Here is a 20924-nt window from a genome sequence, read left to right as displayed (position 1 = left end):
TGTTTACTGTGTTCTTTGCATTACCAAGTCCAGCAAGAAATGTGCTGGTACTATCCAGAGCTGTCAGTATGGATTATCATGCTATATTGCAGAAAATCAATTTGATGCAACTGCTTTACCAACAGTATGTTAATCTTTTCCATTGCTGTTTTGTTGGCTGACTGAAGGAAGATATGCAGTGCATTTGAACCAAAGCAGATGTGTGCTGACAACTTAAATGCACTATCATGTTTGTGTTTTTTCTTTCTTTCTTCCATCCTTTGTAATATCATATTAAATATTAAGGTAGCAGTTTATAATCAATGACTAATGACATAAGAAAAGGAAAAAAACAGTATACAAAGATGCTCCAGGTGAGGCTTGAACTCAAAACCTCAGCATTGCTCAACAGATACTGTCTTATAAGTACCACACGCTGACCAACTGCGCCACTGGAGCACTTTGCAGCATTGATTGGTTATGCTAGATGTGGATTTTATTTAATACAATCAGTACAGTCATAAGAATTGAAAAAAAATAAATAATTTTTGGTGATGAATGATGAGCAACAAAGGAACATGCATGCCAGATTGCATTAGAATAAGCTGTCCACTGTGATAGAAAAGGTTTAAAAAGCAACAGCAACAACAATGTTATCATAAATAATGTCATATTTTAGCTTTTGTGGTCATTTTTTACAAGCTAAACACTGCAAGACTGTTTTACAGTTGAAGCAATGATAAAATATCAACTCTAGTGATGAGACACTTGCTGTAATGACTTCCAACTCAGACGGGACTTAAACTTACAACCACTGGCTTAGGAGAACAGTGCCTTATCCATTATGCCAGTGTTGCTTACTGATGTCCTTATTTAAGACTGATAGGTTTTTAATAGTCAATTATTTATTTTTGAAAAAAAGTGAAGCTGTTTACTGTGTTATTTGCATTACCAAGTCCAGCAAGAAATGTGCTGGTACTATCCAGAGCTGTCAGTATGGATTATCATGCTATATTGCAGAAAATCAATTTGATGCAACTGCTTTACCAACAGTATGTTAATCTTTTCCATTGCTGTTTTGTTGGCTGACTGAAGGAAGATATGCAGTGCATTTGAACCAAAGCAGATGTGTGCTGACAACTTAAATGCACAATCATGTTTGTGTTTTTTCTTTCTTTCTTCCATCCTTTGTAATATCATATTAAATATTAAGGTAGCAGTTTATAATCAATGACTAATGACATAAGAAAAGGAAAAAAAACAGTATACAAAGACGTTCCAAGTGAGGCTTGAACTCATAAACTTGGCATTGCTCAACAGATACTGTCTTATAAGTTTTGCGCGCTGACCAATTGCGCCACTGGAGCACTTTGCAGCATTAATTGGTTATGCTACATGTGGATTTTATTCAATACAATCAGTACATTCATAAGAATTGAAAAAGAAAATCATTTTTGGTGATGAATGATGAGCAACAAAGGAACATGCATGCCAGATGGCACTTGAATAAGCTGTCCACGGTGATAGAAAAGGTTTAAAATACAACAACAACAATGTTATCATAATAAATGTCATATTTTCGCTTCTGTGGTCATTTTTTACAAGCTAAACACTGCAAGACTGTTTTACAGTTGAAGCAAGGATAAAATATCAACTCTAGTGATGAGACACTTGCTGTAATGACTTCCAACTCAGACGGGACTTAAACCCACAACCACTGGCTTAGGAGAACAGTGCCTTATCCATTATGCCAGTGGTGCTAACTGATGTCCTTATTTAAGACTGATAGGTTTTTAATAGTCAATTATTATTTTTTTTTAAAAAGTGAAGCTGTTTACTGTGTTCTTTGCATTACCAAGTCCAGCAAGAAATGTGCTGGTACTATCCAGAGCTGTCAGTATGGATTATCATGCTATATTGCAGAAAATCAATTTGATGCAACTGCTTTACCAACAGTATGTTAATCTTTTCCATTGCTGTTTTGTTGGCTGACTGAAGGAAGATATGCAGTGCATTTGAACCAAAGCAGATGTGTGCTGACAACTTAAATGCACAATCATGTTTGTGTTTTTTCTTTCTTTCTTCCATCCTTTGTAATATCATATTAAATATTAAGGTAGCAGTTTATAATCAATGACTAATGACATAAAAAAAGAAAAAAAAAACATTATACAAAACTGCTCCAGGTGAGGCTTGAACTCACAACCTCGGCATTGCTCAACAGATACTGTCTTATAAGTACCGCGCGCTGACCAATTGCGCCACTTGAGCACTTTGCAGCATTAATTGGTTATGCTAGATGTGGATTTTATTCAATACAATCAGTACAGTCATAAGATTGAAAAAGAAAATAATTTTTGGTGATGAATGATGAGCAACAAAGGAACATGCATGCCAGATGGCACTTGAATAAGCTGTCCACTGTGATAGAAAAGGTTTAAAAAACAACAACAACAATGTTATCATAATTAATGTCATATTTTAGCTTCTGTGGTCATTTTTTACAAGCTAAACACTGCAAGACTGTTTTACAGTTGAAGCAAGGATAAAATATCAACTCTAGTGATGAGACACTTGCTGTAATGACTTCCAACTCAGACGGGACTTAAACCCACAACCACTGGCTTAGGAAAACAGTGCCTTATCCATTATGCCAGTGGTGCTTACTGAAGTCCTTATTTGAGACTGATAGGGTTTAATAGTCAATTATTTATTTAAAAATTTTTTTTTAAGCTGTTTACTGTGTTCTTTGCATTACCAAGTCCAGCAAGAAATGTGCTGGTACTATCCAGAGCTGTCAGTATGGATTATCATGCTATATTGCAGAAAATCAATTTGATGCAACTGCTTTACCAACAGTATGTTATTCTTTTCCATTGCTGTTTTGTTGGCTGACTGAAGGAAGATATGCAGTGCATTTGAACCAAAGCAGATGTGTGCTGACAACTTAAATGCACAATCATCTTTGTGTGTTTTCTTTCTTTCTTCCATCCTTTGTAATATCATATTAAATATTAAGTCTACCAGTTTATAATCAATGACTAATGACATAAGAAAAGGAAAAAAAAACAGTATACAAAGATGCTCCAGGTGAGGCTTGAACTCACAACCTCAGCATTGCTCAACAGATACTGTCTTATAAGTACCGCGCGCTGACCAATAGCGCCACTGGAGCGCTTTGCAACATTGATTGGTTATGCTAGATGTGGATTTTATTCAATGCAATCAGTACAGTCATAAGAATTGAAAAAGAAAATCATTTTTGGTGATGAATGATGAGCAACAAAGGAACATGCATGCCAGATTGTACTGAAATAAGCTGTCCACGGTGATAGAAAATGTTTAAAAAAAACAACAACAATGTTATCATAATAAATGTCATATTTTAGCTTCTGTGGTCATTTTTTGCAAGCTAAACACTGCAAGACTGTTTTACAGTTGAAGCAAGGATAAAATATCAACTCTAGTGATGAGACACTTGCTGTAATGACTTCCACCCCATATGGAACTTGGACCCCCTGTCTTAGGAGGGCAGTGACTTATCCATTATGCCAGTGGTGCTTACTGATGTTCTTATTTAAGACTGTTAGGTTTTTAATAGTCAATTATTTATTTTTGAGGAAAAAGTGAAGCTGTTTACTGTGTTCTTTGCATTACCAAGTCCAGCAAGAAATGTGCTGGTACTATCCAGAGCTGTCAGTATGGATTATCATGCTATATTGCAGAAAATCAATTTGATGCAACTGCTTTACCAACAGTATGTTAATCTTTTCCATTGCTGTTTTGTTGGATGACTGAAGGAAGATATGCAGTGCATTTGAACCAAAGCAGATGTGTGCTGACAAGTTAAATGCACAATCATGTTTGTGTTTTTTCTTTCTTTCTTCCATCCTTTGTAATATCATATTAAATATTAAGCTAGCAGTTTATAATCAATGACTAATGACATAAGAAAAGGAAAAAAACAGTATACAAAGATGCTCCAGGTGAGGCTTGAACTCACAACCTCAGCATTGCTCAACAGATACTGTCTTATAAGTACCGCGCGCTGACCAATTGCGCCACTGGAGCACTTTGCAGCATTAATTGGTTATGCTAGATGTGGATTTTATTCAATACAATAAGTACAGTCATAAGAATTGAAAAAGAAAATAATTTTTGGTGATGAATGATGAGCAACAAAGGAACATGCATGCCAGATGGCACTTGAATAAGCTGTCCACTGTGATAGAAAAGGTTTAAAAAACAACAACAACAACAACAATGTTATCATAATTAATGTCATATTTTAGCTTCTGTGGTCATTTTTTACAAGCTAAACACTGCAAGACTGTTTTACAGTTGAAGCAAGGATAAAATATCAACTCTAGTGATGAGACACTTGCTGTAATGACTTCCAACTCAGACGGGACTTAAACCCACAACCACTGGTTTAGGAAAACAGTGCCTTATTCATTATGCCAGTGGTGCTTACTGAAGTCCTTATTTAAGACTGATAGGGTTTTAATAGTCAATTATTTATTTAAAAATTTTTTTGAAGCTGTTTACTGTGTTCTTTGCATTACCAAGTCCAGCAAGAAATGTGCTGGTACTATCCAGAGCTGTCAGTATGGATTATCATGCTATATTGCAGAAAATCAATTTGATGCAACTGCTTTACCAACAGTATGTTATTCTTTTCCATTGCTGTTTTGTTGGCTGACTGAAGGAAGATATGCAGTGCATTTGAACCAAAGCAGATGTGTGCTGACAACTTAAATGCACAATCATCTTTGTGTGTTTTCTTTCTTTCTTCCATCCTTTGTAATATCATATTAAATATTAAGGCTACCAGTTTATAATCAATGACCAATGACATAAGAAAAGGAAAAAAAACAGTATACAAAGATGCTCCAGGTGAGGCTTGAACTCACAACCTCGGCATTGCTCAACAGATACTGTCTTATAAGTACCGCACGCTGACCAATAGCGCCACTGGAGAGCTTTGCGACATTGATTGGTTATGCTAGATGTGGATTTTATTCAATGCAAACAGTACAGTCATAAGAATTGAAAAAGAAAATCATTTTTGGTGATGAATGATGAGCAACAAAGGAACATGCATGCCAGATTGTACTGAAATAAGCTGTCCACGGTGATAGAAAATGTTTAAAAAAAACAACAACAATGTTATCATAATAAATGTCATATTTTAGCTTCTGTGGTCATTTTTTGCAAGCTAAACACTGCAAGACTGTTTTACAGTTGAAGAAAGGATAAATTATCAACTCTAGTGATGAGACACTTGCTGTAATGACTTCCACCCCATATGGAACTTGGACCCCCTGTCTTAGGAGGGCAGTGACTTATCCATTATGCCAGTGGTGCTTACTGATGTTCTTATTTAAGACTGTTAGGTTTTTAATAGTCAATTATTTATTTTTGAGGAAAAAGTGAAGCTGTTTACTGTGTTCTTTGCATTACCAAGTCCAGCAAGAAATGTGCTATTACTATCCAGAGCTGTCAGTATGGATTATCATGCTATATTGCAGAAAATCAATTTGATGCCACTGCTTTACCAACAGTATGTTAATCTTTTCCATTGCTGTTTTGTTGGCTGACTGAAGGAATTGCGCCACTGGAGCACTTTGCAGCGTTAATTGGTTATGCTAGATGTGGATTTTATTCAATACAATCAGTACCGTCATAAGAATTGAAAATGAAAATCATTTTTGGTGATGAATGATGAGCAACAAAGGAACATGCATGCTAGAAGCACTTGAATAAGCTGTCCACGGTGATAGAAAAGGTTTAAAAAACAACAACAACAATGTTATCATAATTAATGTCATATTTTAGCTTCTGTGGTCATTTTTTACAAGCTAAACACTGCAAGACATTTTTACAGTTGAAGCAAGGATAAAATATCAACTCTAGTGATGAGACACTTGCTGTAATGACTTCCAACTCAGACGGGACTTAAACCCACAACCACTGGATTAGGAGTACAGTGCCTTATCCATTATGCCAGTGGTGCTTACTGATGTCCTTATTTAAGACTGATAGGTTTTTAATAGTCAATTATTTATTTTTGAAAAAAAGTGAAGCTGTTTACTGTGTTCTTTGCATTACCAAGTCCAGCAAGAAATGTGCTATTACTATCCAGAGCTGTCAGTATGGATTATCATGCTATATTGCAGAAAATCAATTTGATGCAACTGCTTTACCAACAGTATGTTAATCTTTTCCATTGCTGTTTTGTTGGCTGACTGAAGGAAGATATGCAGTGCATTTGAACCAAAGCAGATGTGTGCTGACAACTTAAATGCACAATCATGTTTGTGTTTTTTCTTTCTTTCTTCCATCCTTTGTAATATCATATTAAATATTAAGGTAGCAGTTTATAATCAATGACTAATGACATAAAAAAAGTAAAAAAAAAACTATACAAAGCTGCTCTAGGTGAGGCTTGAACTCACAACCTCGGCATTGCTCAACAGATACTGTCTTATAAGTACCGTGCGCTTACCAATTGCGCCACTGGAGCACTTTGCAGCATTAATTGGTTATGCTAGATGTGGATTTTATTCAATACAATCAGTACAGTCATAAGAATTGAAAAAGAAAATAATTTTTGGTGATAAATGATGAGCAACAAAGGAACATGCATGCCAGATGGCACTTGAATTAGCTGTCCACTGTGATAGAAAAGGTTTAAAAAACAACAACAACAATGTTATCATAATTAATGTCATATTTTAGCTTCTGTGGTCATTTTTTACAAGCTAAACACTGCAAGACTATTTTACAGTTGAAGCAAGGATAAAATATCAACTCTAGTGATGAGACACTTGCTGTAATGACTTCCAACTCAGACGGGACTTAAACCCACAACCACTGGCTTAGGAGAACAGTGCCTTATCCATTATGCCAGTGGTGCTTACTGATGTCCTTATTTAAGACTGTTAGGTTTTTAATAGTCAATAATTTATTTTTGAGGAAAAAGTGAAGCTGTTTACTGTGTTCTTTGCATTACCAAGTCCAGCAAGAAATGTGCTGGTACTATCCAGAGCTGTCAGTATGGATTATCATGCTATATTGCAGAAAATCAATGTGATGCAACTGCTTTACCAACAGTATGTTATTCTTTTCCATTGCTGTTTTGATGGCTGACTGAAGGAAGATATGCAGTGCATTTGAACCAAAGCAGATGTGTGCTGACAAGTTAAATGCACAATCATGTTTGTGTTTTTTTTTTCTTTCTTCCATCCTTTGTAATATCATATTAAATATTAAGGTAGCAGTTTATAATCAATGACTAATGACATAAGAAAAGGAAAAAAACAGTATACAAAGATACTCCGGGTGAGGCTTGAACTCACAACCTCGGCATTGCTCAACAAATACTGTCTTATAAGTACCGCGCGCTGACCAATTGCGCCACTGGAGCACTTTGCAGCATTAATTGGTTATGCTAGATGTGGATTTTATTCAATACAATCAGTACAGTCATAAGAATTGAAAATGAAAATCATTTTTGGCGATGAATGATGAGCAACAAAGGAACATGCATGCTAGAAGCACTTGAATAAGCTGTCCACGGTGATAGAAAAGGTTTAAAAAACAACAACAACAACAACAACAACAATGTTATCATAATTAATGTCATATTTTAGCTTCTGTGGTCATTTTTTACAAGCTAAACACTGCAAGACATTTTTACAGTTGAAGCAAAGATAAAATATCAACTCTAGTGATGAGACACTTGCTGTAACGACTTCCAACTCAGACGGGACTTAAACCCACAACCACTGGATTAGGAGTACAGAGCCTTATCCATTATGCCAGTGGTGCTTACTGATGTCCTTATTTAAGACTGATAGGTTTTTAATAGTCAATTATTTATTTTTGAAAAAAAATTGAAGCTGTTTACTGTGTTCTTTGCATTACCAAGTCCAGCAAGAAATGTGCTGGTACTATCCAGAGCTGTCAGTATGGATTATCATGCTATATTGCAGAAAATCAATTTGATGCAACTGCTTTACCAACAGTATGTTATTCTTTTCCATTGCTGTTTTGTTGGCTGAATGAAGGAAGATATGCAGTGCATTTGAACAAAAGCAGATGTGTGCTGACAACTTAAATGCACAATCATGTTTGTGTGTTTTCTTTCTTTCTTCCATCCTTTGTAATATCATATTAAATATTAAGGCTACAAGTTTATAATCAATGACTAATGACATAAGAAAAGGAAACAAATCAGTATACAAAGATGCTCCAGGTGAGGCTTGAACTCACAACCTCTGCATTGCTCAACAGATACTGTCTTATAAGTACCGCGCGCTGATTAATTGCGCCATTGGAGCGCTTTGCAACATGGATTGGTTATGCTAGATGTGGATTTTATTCAATGCAATCAGTACAGTCATAAGAATTGAAAAAGAAAATCATTTTTGGTGATAAATGATGAGCAACAAAGGAACATGCATGCCAGATGGTACTTAAATAAGATGTCCACGGTGATAGAAAATGTTTAAAAAAAACAACAACAATGTTATCATAATAAATGTCATATTTTAGCTTATGTGGTCATTTTTTGCAAGCTAAACACTGCAAGACTGTTTTACAGTCGAAGCAAGGATAAAATATCAATTCTAGTGATGAGACACTTGCTGTAATGACTTCCACCCCATATGGAACTTGGACCCCTGTCTTAGGAGGGCAGTGACTTATCCATTATGCCAGTGGTGCTTACTGATGTTCTTATTTAAGACTGTTAGGTTTTTAATAGTCAATTATTTATTTTTGAGGAAAAAGTGAAGCTGTTTACTGTGTTCTTTGCATTACCAAGTCCAGCAAGAAATGTGCTGGTACTATCCAGAGCTGTCAGTATGGATTATCATGCTATATTGCAGAAAATCAATTTGATGCAACTGCTTTACCAACAGTATGTTAATCTTTTCCATTGCTGTTTTGCTGGCTGACTGAAGGAAGATATGCAGTGCATTTGAACCAAAGCAGATGTGTGCTGACAACTTAAATGCACAATCATGTTTGTGTGTTTTCTTTCTTTCTTCCATCCTTTGTAATATCATATTAAATATTAAGGTAGCATTTTATAATCAATGACTAATGACATAAGTAAAGGAAAAAAAAACTATACGAAGCTGCTCTAGGTGAGGCTTGAACTCACAACCTCGCCATTGGTCAACAGATACTGTCTTATAAGTACAGCGCGCTGACAAATTGCGCCACTGGAGCACTTTGCAGCATTAGTTGGTTATGCTAGATGTGGATTTTATTCAATACAATCAGTACAGTCATAAGAATTGAAAAAGAAAATAATTTTTGGTGATAAATGATGAGCAACAAAGGAACATGCATGCCAAATGGCACTTGAATAAGCTGTCCACTGTGATAGAAAAGGTTTAAAAAACAACAACAACAATGTTATCATAATTAATGTCATATTTTAGCTTCTGTGGTCATTTTTTACAAGCTAAACACTGCAAGACTGTTTTACAGTTGAAGCAAGGATAAAATATCAACTCAAGTGATGAGACACTTGCTGTAATGACTTCCAACTCAGACGGGACTTAAACCCACAACCACTGGCTTAGGAGAACAGTGCCTTATCCATTATGCCAGTGGTGCTTACTGATGTCCTTATTTAAGACTGTTAGGTTTTTAATAGTCAATTATTTATTTTTGAGGAAAAAGTGAAGCTGTTTACTGTGTTCTTTGCATTACCAAGTCCAGCAAGAAATGTGCTGGTACTATCCAGAGCTGTCAGTATGGATTATCATGCTATATTGCAGAAAATCAATTTGATGCAACTGCTTTACCAACAGTATGTTATTCTTTTCCATTGCTGTTTTGATGGCTGACTGAAGGAAGATATGCAGTGCATTTGAACCAAAGCAGATGTGTGCTGACAAGTTAAATGCACAATCATGTTTGTGTTTTTTCTTTCTTTCTTCCATCCTTTGTAATATCATATTAAATATTAAGGTAGCAGTTTATAATCAATGACTAATGACATAAGAAAAGGAAAAAAACAGTATACAAAGATGCTCCAGGTGAGGCTTGAACTCACAACCTCGGCGTTGCTCAACAGATACTGTCTTATAAGTACCGCGCGCTGACCAATTGCGCCACTGGAACGCTTTGGAACATTGATTGGTTATGCTAGATGTGGATTTTATTCAATGCAATCAGTACAGTCATAAGAATTGAAAAAGAAAATCATTTTTGGTGATAAATGATGAGCAACAAAGGAACATGCATGCCAGATGGTACTTAAATAAGATGTCCACGGTGATAGAAAATATTTAAAAAAAACAACAACAATGTTATCATAATAAATGTCATATTTTAGCTTCTGTGGTCATTTTTTGCAAGCTAAACACTGCAAGACTGTTTTACAGTCGAAGCAAGGATAAAATATCAATTCTAGTGATGAGACACTTGCTGTAATGACTTCCACCCCATATGGAACTTGGACCCCTGTCTTAGGAGGGCAGTGACTTATCCATTATGCCAGTGGTGCTTACTGATGTTCTTATTTAAGACTGTTAGGTTTTTAATAGTCAATTATTTATTTTTGAGGAAAAAGTGAAGCTGTTTACTGTGTTCTTTGCATTACCAAGTCCAGCAAGAAATGTGCTGGTACTATTCAGAGCTGTCAGTATGGATTATCATGCTATATTGCAGAAAATCAATTTGATGCAACTGCTTTACCAACAGTATGTTAATCTTTTCCATTGCTGTTTTGTTGGCTGACTGAAGGAAGATATGCAGTGCATTTGAACCAAAGCAGATGTATGCTGACAACTTAAATGCACAATCATGTTTGTGTTTTTTCTTTCTTTCTTCCATCCTTTGTAATATCATATTAAATATTAAGGTAGCAGTTTATAATCAATGACTAATGACATAAGAAAAGGAAAAAAAAACAGTATACAAAGAAGCTCCAGGTGAGGCTTGAACTCACAACCTCGGCATTGCTCAACAGATACTATCTTATAAGTACCGCACGCTGACCAATTGCGCCACTGGAGCACTTTGCAGCATTAGTTGGTTATGCTAGATGTGGATTTTATTCAATACAATCAGTACAGTCATAAGAATTGAAAAAGAAAATCATTTTTGGTGATGAATGATGAGCAACAAAGAAACATGCATGCCAGATGGCACTTGAATAAGCTGTCCACGGTGATAGAAAAGGTTTAAAAAACAACAACAACAATGTTATCATAATTAATGTCATATTTTAGCTTCTGTGGTCATTTTTTACAAGCTAAACACTGCAAGACATTTTTACAGTTGAAGCAAGGATAAAATATCAACTCTAGTGATGAGACACTTGCTGTAACGACTTCCAACTCAGACGGGACTTAAAACCCACAACCACTGGATTAGGAGTACAGTGCCTTATCCATTATGCCAGTGGTGCTTACTGATGTCCTTATTTAAGACTGATAGGTTTTTAATAGTCAATTATTTATTTTTGAAAAAAAATTGAAGCTGTTTACTGTGTTCTTTGCATTACCAAGTCCAGCAAGAAATGTGCTGGTACTATCCAGAGCTGTCAGTATGGATTATCATGCTATATTGCAGAAAATCAATTTGATGCAACTGCTTTACCAACAGTATGTTATTCTTTTCCATTGCTGTTTTGTTGGCTGACTGAAGGAAGATATGCAGTGCATTTGAACCAAAGCAGATGTGTGCTGACAACTTAAATGCACAATCATGTTTTTGTGTTTTCTTTCTTTCTTCCATCCTTTGTAATATCATATTAAATATTAAGGCTACAAGTTTATTATCAATGACTAATGACATAAGAAAAGGAAAAAAATCAGTATACAAAGATGCTCCTGGTGAGGCTTGAACTCACAACCTCGGCATTGCTCAACAGATACTGTCTTATAAGCACCGCGCGCTGACCAATTGCGCCACTGGAGCGCTTTGCAACATTGATTGGTTATGCTAGATGTGGATTTTATTCAATGCAATCAGTACAGTCATAAGAATTGAAAAAGAAAATCATTTTTGGTGATAAATGATGAGCAACAAAGGAACATGCATGCCAGATGGTACTTAAATAAGATGTCCACGGTGATAGAAAATGTTTAAAAAAAACAACAACAATGTTATCATAATAAATGTCATATTTTAGCTTCTGTGGTCATTTTTTGCAAGCTAAACACTGCAAGACTGTTTTACAGTCGAAGCAAGGATAAAATATCAATTCTAGTGATGAGACACTTGCTGTAATGACTTCCACCCCATATGGAACTTGGACCCCTGTCTTAGGAGGGCAGTGACTTATCCATTATGCCAGTGGTGCTTACTGATGTTCTTATTTAAAACTGTTAGGTTTTTAATAGTCAATTATTTATTTTTGAGGAAAAAGTGAAGCTGTTTACTGTGTTCTTTGCATTACCAAGTCCAGCAAGAAATGTGCTGGTACTATTCAGAGCTGTCAGTATGGATTATCATGCTATATTGCAGAAAATCAATTTGATGCAACTGCTTTACCAACAGTATGTTATTCTTTTCCATTGCTGTTTTGATGGCTGACTGAAGGAAGATATGCAGTGCATTTGAACCAAAGCAGATGTGTGCTGACAACTTAAATGCACAATCATGTTTGTGTGTTTTCTTTCTTTCTTTCTTCCATCCTTTGTAATATCATATTAAATATTAAGGTAGCAGTTTATAATCAATGACTAATGACATAAGAAAAGGAAGAAAACAGTACACAAAGATACTCCAGGTGAGGCTTGAACTCACAACCTCGGCATTGCTCAACAGATACTGTCTTATAATTACCGCGCGCTGACCAATTGCACCACTGGAGCACTTTGCAGCGTTAATTGGTTATGCTAGATGTGGATTTTATTCAATACAATCAGTACAGTCATAAGAATTGAAAATGAAAATCCTTTTTGGTGATGAATGATGAGCAACAAAGGAACATGCATGCTAGAAGCACTTGAATAAGCTGTCCACGGTGATAGAAAAGGTTTAAAAAACAACAACAACAACAACAATGTTATCATAATTAATGTCATATTTTAGCTTCTGTGGTCATTTTTTACAAGCTAAACACTGCAAGACATTTTTACAGTTGAAGCAAGGATAAAATATCAACTCTAGTGATGAGACACTTGCTGTAATGACTTCCAACTCAGACGGGACTTAAAACCCACAACCACTGGATTAGGAGTACAGTGCCTTATCCATTATGCCAGTGGTGCTTACTGATGTCCTTATTTAAGACTGATAGGTTTTTAATAGTCAATTATTTATTTTTGAAAAAAAATTGAAGCTGTTTACTGTGTTCTTTGCATTACCAAGTCCAGCAAGAAATGTGCTGGTACTATCCAGAGCTGTCAGTATGGATTATCATGCTATATTGCAGAAAATCAATTTGATGCAACTGCTTTACCAACAGTATGTTATTCTTTTCCATTTGCTGTTTTGTTGGCTGACTGAAGGAAGATATGCAGTGCATTTGAACCAAAGCAGATGTGTGCTGACAACTTAAATGCACAATCATGTTTGTGTGTTTTCTTTCTTTCTTCCATCCTTTGTAATATCATATTAAATATTAAGGCTACAAGTTTATAATCAATGACCAATGACATAAGAAAAGGAAAAAAATCAGTATACAAAGATGCTCCAGGTGAGGCTTGAACTCACAACCTCGGCATTGCTCATCAGATACTGTCTTATAAGTACCGCGTGTTGACCAATTGCGCCACTGGAGCGCTTTGCAACATTTATTGGTTATGCTAGATGTGGATTTTATTCAATGCAATCAGTACAGTCATAAGAATTGAAAAAGAAAATCATTTTTGGTGATAAATGATGAGCAACAAAGGAACATGCATGCCAGATGGTACTTAAATAAGATGTCCACGGTGATAGAAAATGTTTAAAAAAACAACAACAATGTTATCATAATAAATGTCATATTTTAGCTTCTGTGGTCATTTTTTGCAAGCTAAACACTGCAAGACTGTTTTACAGTCGAAGCAAGGATAAAATATCAATTCTAGTGATGAGACACTTGCTGTAATGACTTCCACCCCATATGGAACTTGGACCCCTGTCTTAGGAGGGCAGTGACTTATCCATTATGCCAGTGGTGCTTACTGATGTTCTTATTTAAAACTGTTAGGTTTTTAATAGTCAATTATTTATTTTTGAGGAAAAAGTGAAGCTGTTTACTGTGTTCTTTGCATTACCAAGTCCAGCAAGAAATGTGCTGGTACTATTCAGAGCTGTCAGTATGGATTATCATGCTATATTGCAGAAAATCAATTTGATGCAACTGCTTTACCAACAGTATGTTAATCTTTTCCATTGCTGTTATGTTGGCTGACTGAAGGAAGATATGCAGTGCATTTGAACCAAAGCAGATGTGTGCTGACAAGTTAAATGCACAATCATGTTTGTGTTTTTTCTTTCTTTCTTCCATCCTTTGTAATATCATATTAAATATTAAGGTAGCAGTTTATAATCAATGACTAATGACATAAGAAAAGGAAAAAAAAACAGTATACAAAGATGCTCCAGGTGAGGCTTGAACTCACAACCTCAGCATTGCTCAACAGATACTCTCTTATAAGTACCGCACGCTGACCAATTGCGCCACTGGAGCACTTTGCAGCATTAATTGGTTATGCTAGATGTGGATTTTATTCAATACAATCAGTACAGTCATAAGAATTGAAAAAGAAAATCATTTTTGGTGATGAATGATGAGCAACAAAGAAACATGCATGCCAGATGGCACTTGAATAAGCTGTCCACGGTGATAGAAAAGGTTTAAAAAACAACAACAACAATGTTATCATAATTAATGTCATATTTTAGCTCCTGTGGTCATTTTTTACAAGCTAAACACTGCAAGACTGTTTTACAGTTGAAGCAAGGATAAAATATCAACTCAAGTGATGAGACACTTGCTGTAATGACTTCCAACTCAGACGGGACTTAAACCCACAACCACTGGCTTAGGAGAACAGTGCCATATCCATTATGCCAGTGGTGCTTACTGATGTCCTTATTTAAGACTGATAGGTTTTTAATAGTCAATTATTTATTTTTGAAAAAAAGTGAAGCAGTTTACTGTGTTCTTTGCATTACCAAGTCCAGCAAGAAATGTGCTATTACTATCCAGAGCTGTCAGTATGGATTATCATGCTATATTGCAGAAAATCAATTTGATGCAACTGCTTTACCAACAGTATGTTAATCTTTTCCATTGCTGTTTTGTTGGCTGACTGAAGGAAGATATGCAGTGCATTTGAACCAAAGCAGATGTGTGCTGACAACTTAAATGCACAATCATGTTTGTGTTTTTTCTTTCTTTCTTCCATCCTTTGTAATATCATATTAAATATTAAGGTAGCAGTTTATAATCAGTGACTAATGACATAAAAAAAGGAAAAAAAAAATTATACAAAGCTGCTCTAGGTGAGGCTTGAACTCACAACCTCGGCATTGCTCAACAGATACCGTCTTATAAGTGCCGTGCGCTGACCAATTGCGCCACTGGAGCACTTTGCTGCATTAATTGGTTATGCTAGATGTGGATTTTATTCAATACAATCAGTACAGTCATAAGAATTGAAAAAGAAAATAATTTTTGGTGATAAATGATGAGCAACAAAGGAACATGCATGCCAGATGGCACTTGAATAAGCTGTCCACTGTGATAGAAAAGGTTTAAAAACAACAACAACAATGTTATCATAATTAATGTCATATTTTAGCTTCTGTGGTCATTTTTTACAAGCTAAACACTGCAAGACATTTTTACAGTTGAAGCAAGGATAAAATATCAACTCAAGTGATGAGACACTTGCTGTAATGACTTCCAACTCAGACGGGACTTAAACCCACAACCACTGGCTTAGGAGAACAGTGCCTTATCCATTATGCCAGTGGTGCTTACTTATGTTCTTATTTAAGACTGTTAGGTTTATAATAGTCAATTATTTATTTTTGAGGAAAAAGTGAAGCTGTTTACTGTGTTCTTTGCATTACCAAGTCCAGCAAGAAATGTGCTGGTACTATCCAGAGCTGTCAGTATGGATTATCATGCTATATTGCAGAAAATCAATTTGATGCAGCTGCTTTACCAACAGTATGTTATTCTTTTCCATTGCTGTTTTGTTGGCTGACTGAAGGAAGATATGCAGTGCATTTGAACCAAAGCAGATGTGTGCTGACAACTTAAATGCACAATCATGTTTGTGTGTTTTCTTTCTTTCTTTCTTCCATCCTTTGTAATATCATATTAAATATTAAGGCTACCAGTTTATAATCAATGACTAATGACATAAGAAAAGGAAAAAAAACAGTATACAAAGATGCTCCAGGTAAGGCTTGAACTCACAACCTCGGCATTGCTCAACAGATACTGTCTTATAAGTACCGCGCGCTGGCCAATTGCGCCACTGGAGCACTTTGCAACATTGATTGGTTATGCTAGATGTGGATTTTATTCAATGCAATCAGTACAGTCATAAGAATTGAAAAAGAAAATCATTTTTGGTGATGAATGATGAGCAACAAAGGAACATGCATGCCAGATGGCATTTGAATAAGCTGTCCACTGTGATAGAAAAGGTTTAAAAAAAAACAACAACAATGTTATCATAATAAATGTCATATTTTAGCTTCTGTGGTCATTTTTTGCAAGCTAAACACTGCAAGACTGTTCTACAGTTGAAGCAAGGATAAAATATCAACTCTAGTGATGAGACACTTGCTGTAATGACTTCCACCCCATATGGAACTTGGACCCCCTGTCTTAGGAGGGCAGTGACTTATCCATTATGCCAGTGGTGCTTACTGATGTTCTTATTTAAGACTGTTAAGTTTTTAATAGTCAATTATTTATTTTTGAGGAAAAAGTGAAGCTGTTTACTGTGTTCTTTGCATTACCAAGTCCAGCAAGAAATGTGCTGGTACTATCCAGAGCTGTCAGTATGGATTATCATGCTATATTGCAGAAAATCAATTTGATGCAACTGCTTTACCAACAGTATGTTAATCTTTTCCATTGCTGTTTTGTTGGCTGACTGAAGGAAGATATGCAGTGCATTTGAACCAAAGCAGATGTATGCTGACAACTTAAATGCACAATCATGTTTGTGTTTTTTCTTTCTTTCTTCCATCCTTTGTAATATCATATTAAATATTAAGGTAGCAGTTTATAATCAATGACTAATGACATAAGAAAAGGAAAAAAAAACAGTATACAAAGATGCTCCAGGTGAGGCTTGAACTCACAACCTCGGCATTGCTCAACAGATACTGTCTTATAAGTACCGCACGCTGACCAATTGCGCCACTGGAACACTTTACAGCATTAATTGGTTATGCTAGATGTGGATTTTATTCAATACAATCAGTACAGTCATAAGAATTGAAAAAGAAAATCATTTTTGGTGATGAATGATGAGCAACAAAGAAACATGCATGCCAGATGGCACTTGAATAAGCTGTCCACGGTGATAGAAAAGGTTTAAAAAACAACAACAACAATGTTATCATAATTAATGTCATATTTTAGCTTCTGTGGTCATTTTTTACAAGCTAAACACTGCAAGACTGTTTTACAGTTGAAGCAAGGATAAAATATCAACTCAAGTGATGAGACACTTGCTGTAATGACTTCCAACTCAGATGGGACTTAAACCCACAACCACTGGCTTAGGAGAACAGTGCCTTATCCATTATGCCAGTGGTGCTTACTGATGTCCTTATTTAAGACTGATAGGTTTTTAATAGTCAATTATTTATTTTTTACAAAAAGTGAAGCTGTTTACTGTGTTCTTTGCATTACCAAGTCCAGCAAGAAATGTGCTATTACTATCCAGAGCTGTCAGTATGGATTATCATGCTATATTGCAGAAAATCAATTTGATGCAACTGCTTTACCAACAGTATGTTAATCTTTTCCATTGCTGTTTTGTTGGCTGACTGAAGGAAGATATGCAGTGCATTTGAACCAAAGCAGATGTGTGCTGACAACTTAAATGCACAATCATGTTTGTGTTTTTTCTTTCTTTCTTCCATCCTTTGTAATATCATATTAAATATTAAGGTAGCAGTTTATAATCAATGACTAATGACATAAAAAAAGGAAGAAAAAAAACTATACAAAGCTGCTCTAGGTGAGGCTTGAACTCACAACCTCGGCAATGCTCAACAGATACTGTCTTATAAGTACCGTGCGCTGACCAATTGCGCCACTGGAGCACTTTGCAGCATTAATTGTTTATGCTAGATGTGGATTTTATTCAATACAATCAGTACAGTCATAAGAGTTGAAAAAGAAAATAATTTTTGGTGATAAATGATGAGCAACAAAGGAACATGCATGCCAGATGGCACTTGAATAAGCTGTCCACTGTGATAGAAAAGGTTTAAAAAACAACAACAACAATGTTATCATAATTAATGTCATATTTTAGCTTCTGTGGTCATTTTTTACAAGCTAAACACTGCAAGACTGTTTTACAGTTGAAGCAAGGATAAAATATCAACTCAAGTGATGAGACACTTGCTGTAATGACTTCCAACTCAGACGGGACTTAAACCCACAACCACTGGCTTAGGAGAACAGTGCCTTATCCATTATGCCAGTGGTGCTTACTGATGTCCTTATTTAAGACTGTTAGGTTTTTAATAGTCAATTATTTATTTTTGAGGAAAAAGTGAAGCTGTTTACTGTGTTCTTTGCATTACCAAGTCCAGCAAGAAATGTGCTGGTACTATCCAGAGCTGTCAGTATGGATTATCATGCTATATTGCAGAAAATCAATTTGATGCAACTGCTTTACCAACAGTATGTTAATCTTTTCCATTGCTGTTTTGTTGGCTGACTGAAGGAAGATATGCAGTGCATTTGAACCAAAGCAGATGTATGCTGACAACTTAAATGCACAATCATGTTTGTGTTTTTTCTTTCTTTCTTCCATCCTTTGTAATATCATATTAAATATTAAGGTAGCAGTTTATAATCAATGACTAATGACATAAGAAAAGGAAAAAAAAACAGTATACAAAGATGCTCCAGGTGAGTCTTGAACTCACAACCTCGGCATTGCTCAACAGATACTGTCTTATAAGTACCGCACGCTGACCAATTGCGCCACTGGAGCACTTTACAGCATTAATTGGTTATGCTAGATGTGGATTTTATTCAATACAATCAGTACAGTCATAAGAATTGAAAAAGAAAATCATTTTTGGTGATGAATGATGAGCAACAAAGAAACATGCATGCCAGACGGCACTTGAATAAGCTGTCCACGGTGATAGAAAAGGTTTAAAAAACAACAACAACAATGTTATCATAATTAATGTCATATTTTAGCTTCTGTGGTCATTTTTTACAAGCTAAACACTGCAAGACTGTTTTACAGTTGAAGCAAGGATAAAATATCAACTCAAGTGATGAGACACTTGCTGTAATGACTTCCAACTCAGACGGGACTTAAACCCACAACCACTGGCTTAGGAGAACAGTGCCTTATCCATTATGCCAGTGGTGCTTACTGATGTCCTTATTTAAGACTGATAGGTTTTTAATAGTCAATTATTTATTTTTGAAAAAAAGTGAAGCTGTTTACTGTGTTCTTTGCATTACCAAGTCCAGCAAGAAATGTGCTATTACTATCCAGAGCTGTCAGTATGGATTATCATGCTATATTGCAGAAAATCAATTTGATGCAACTGCTTTACCAACAGTATGTTAATCTTTTCCATTGCTGTTTTGTTGGCTGACTGAAGGAAGATATGCAGTGCATTTGAACCAAAGCAGATGTGTGCTGACAACTTAAATGCACAATCATGTTTGTGTTTTTTCTTTCTTTCTTCCATCCTTTGTAATATCATATTAAATATTAAGGTAGCAGTTTATAATCAATGACTAATGACATAAAAAAAGGAAGAAAAAAAACTATACAAAGCTGCTCTAGGTGAGGCTTGAACTCACAACCTCGGCAATGCTCAACAGATACTGTCTTATAAGTACCGTGCGCTGACCAATTGCGCCACTGGAGCACTTTGCAGCATTAATTGTTTATGCTAGATGTGGATTTTATTCAATACAATCAGTACAGTCATAAGAGTTGAAAAAGAAAATAATTTTTGGTGATAAATGATGAGCAACAAAGGAACATGCATGCCAGATGGCACTTGAATAAGCTGTCCACTGTGATAGAAAAGGTTTAAAAAACAACAACAACAATGTTATCATAATTAATGTCATATTTTAGCTTCTGTGGTCATTTTTTACAAGCTAAACACTGCAAGACTGTTTTACAGTTGAAGCAAGGATAAAATATCAACTCAAGTGATGAGACACTTGCTGTAATGACTTCCAACTCAGACGGGACTTAAACCCACAACCACTGGCTTAGGAGAACAGTGCCTTATCCATTATGCCAGTGGTGCTTACTGATGTCCTTATTTAAGACTGATAGGTTTTTAATAGTCAATTATTTATTTTTGAAAAAAAATTGAAGCTGTTTACTGTGTTCTTTGCATTACCAAGTCCAGCAAGAAATGTGCTGGTACTATCCAGAGCTGTCAGTATGGATTATCATGCTATATTGCAGAAAATCAATTTGATGCAACTGCTTTACCAACAGTATGTTATTCTTTTCCATTGCTGTTTTGTTGGCTGAATGAAGGAAGATATGCAGTGCATTTGAACAAAAGCAGATGTGTGCTGACAACTTAAATGCACAATCATGTTTGTGTGTTTTCTTTCTTTCTTCCATCCTTTGTAATATCATATTAAATATTAAGGCTACAAGTTTATAATCAATGACTAATGACATAAGAAAAGGAAAAAAATCAGTATACAAAGATGCTCCAGGTGAGGCTTGAACTCACAACCTCTGCATTGCTCAACAGATACTGTCTTA

The 20924-nt window shown here is 35.6% G+C and overlaps 7 non-coding genes across 7 annotated transcripts; all 7 read right to left on the bottom strand.

The window, feature by feature from the left end:
- Positions 1 to 3957: 3957 nt before the first annotated feature.
- TRNAI-UAU (transfer RNA isoleucine (anticodon UAU)) lies at positions 3958 to 4050 on the bottom strand. The gene is given in 2 exon segments: positions 3958 to 3993; positions 4013 to 4050. It is a non-coding gene; the product is annotated as a tRNA-Ile (tRNA).
- Positions 4051 to 6412: 2362 nt separating this feature from the next.
- On the bottom strand, positions 6413 to 6505 carry TRNAI-UAU (transfer RNA isoleucine (anticodon UAU)). Its single transcript is given in 2 exon segments — positions 6413 to 6448; positions 6468 to 6505. It is a non-coding gene; the product is annotated as a tRNA-Ile (tRNA).
- Positions 6506 to 10926: 4421 nt separating this feature from the next.
- On the bottom strand, positions 10927 to 11019 carry TRNAI-UAU (transfer RNA isoleucine (anticodon UAU)). Its single transcript is given in 2 exon segments — positions 10927 to 10962; positions 10982 to 11019. It is a non-coding gene; the product is annotated as a tRNA-Ile (tRNA).
- A 3520-nt stretch (positions 11020 to 14539) lies between these two features.
- On the bottom strand, positions 14540 to 14632 carry TRNAI-UAU (transfer RNA isoleucine (anticodon UAU)). The gene is given in 2 exon segments: positions 14540 to 14575; positions 14595 to 14632. It is a non-coding gene; the product is annotated as a tRNA-Ile (tRNA).
- Positions 14633 to 15442: 810 nt separating this feature from the next.
- TRNAI-UAU (transfer RNA isoleucine (anticodon UAU)) lies at positions 15443 to 15535 on the bottom strand. The gene is given in 2 exon segments: positions 15443 to 15478; positions 15498 to 15535. It is a non-coding gene; the product is annotated as a tRNA-Ile (tRNA).
- Positions 15536 to 17249: 1714 nt separating this feature from the next.
- TRNAI-UAU (transfer RNA isoleucine (anticodon UAU)) lies at positions 17250 to 17342 on the bottom strand. The gene is given in 2 exon segments: positions 17250 to 17285; positions 17305 to 17342. It is a non-coding gene; the product is annotated as a tRNA-Ile (tRNA).
- A 1716-nt stretch (positions 17343 to 19058) lies between these two features.
- TRNAI-UAU (transfer RNA isoleucine (anticodon UAU)) lies at positions 19059 to 19151 on the bottom strand. Its single transcript is given in 2 exon segments — positions 19059 to 19094; positions 19114 to 19151. It is a non-coding gene; the product is annotated as a tRNA-Ile (tRNA).
- Between the last annotated feature and the right edge of the window lie 1773 nt (positions 19152 to 20924).

The sequence above is a fragment of the Pseudophryne corroboree genome, chromosome 4 (genome assembly GCF_028390025.1).
Source record: "Pseudophryne corroboree isolate aPseCor3 chromosome 4, aPseCor3.hap2, whole genome shotgun sequence".
Lineage (NCBI taxonomy): Eukaryota > Metazoa > Chordata > Amphibia > Anura > Myobatrachidae > Pseudophryne > Pseudophryne corroboree.
The sequence above is the reverse complement of the archived record's forward strand: the minus strand, read 5'-3'. Positions and strand labels throughout refer to the sequence as shown.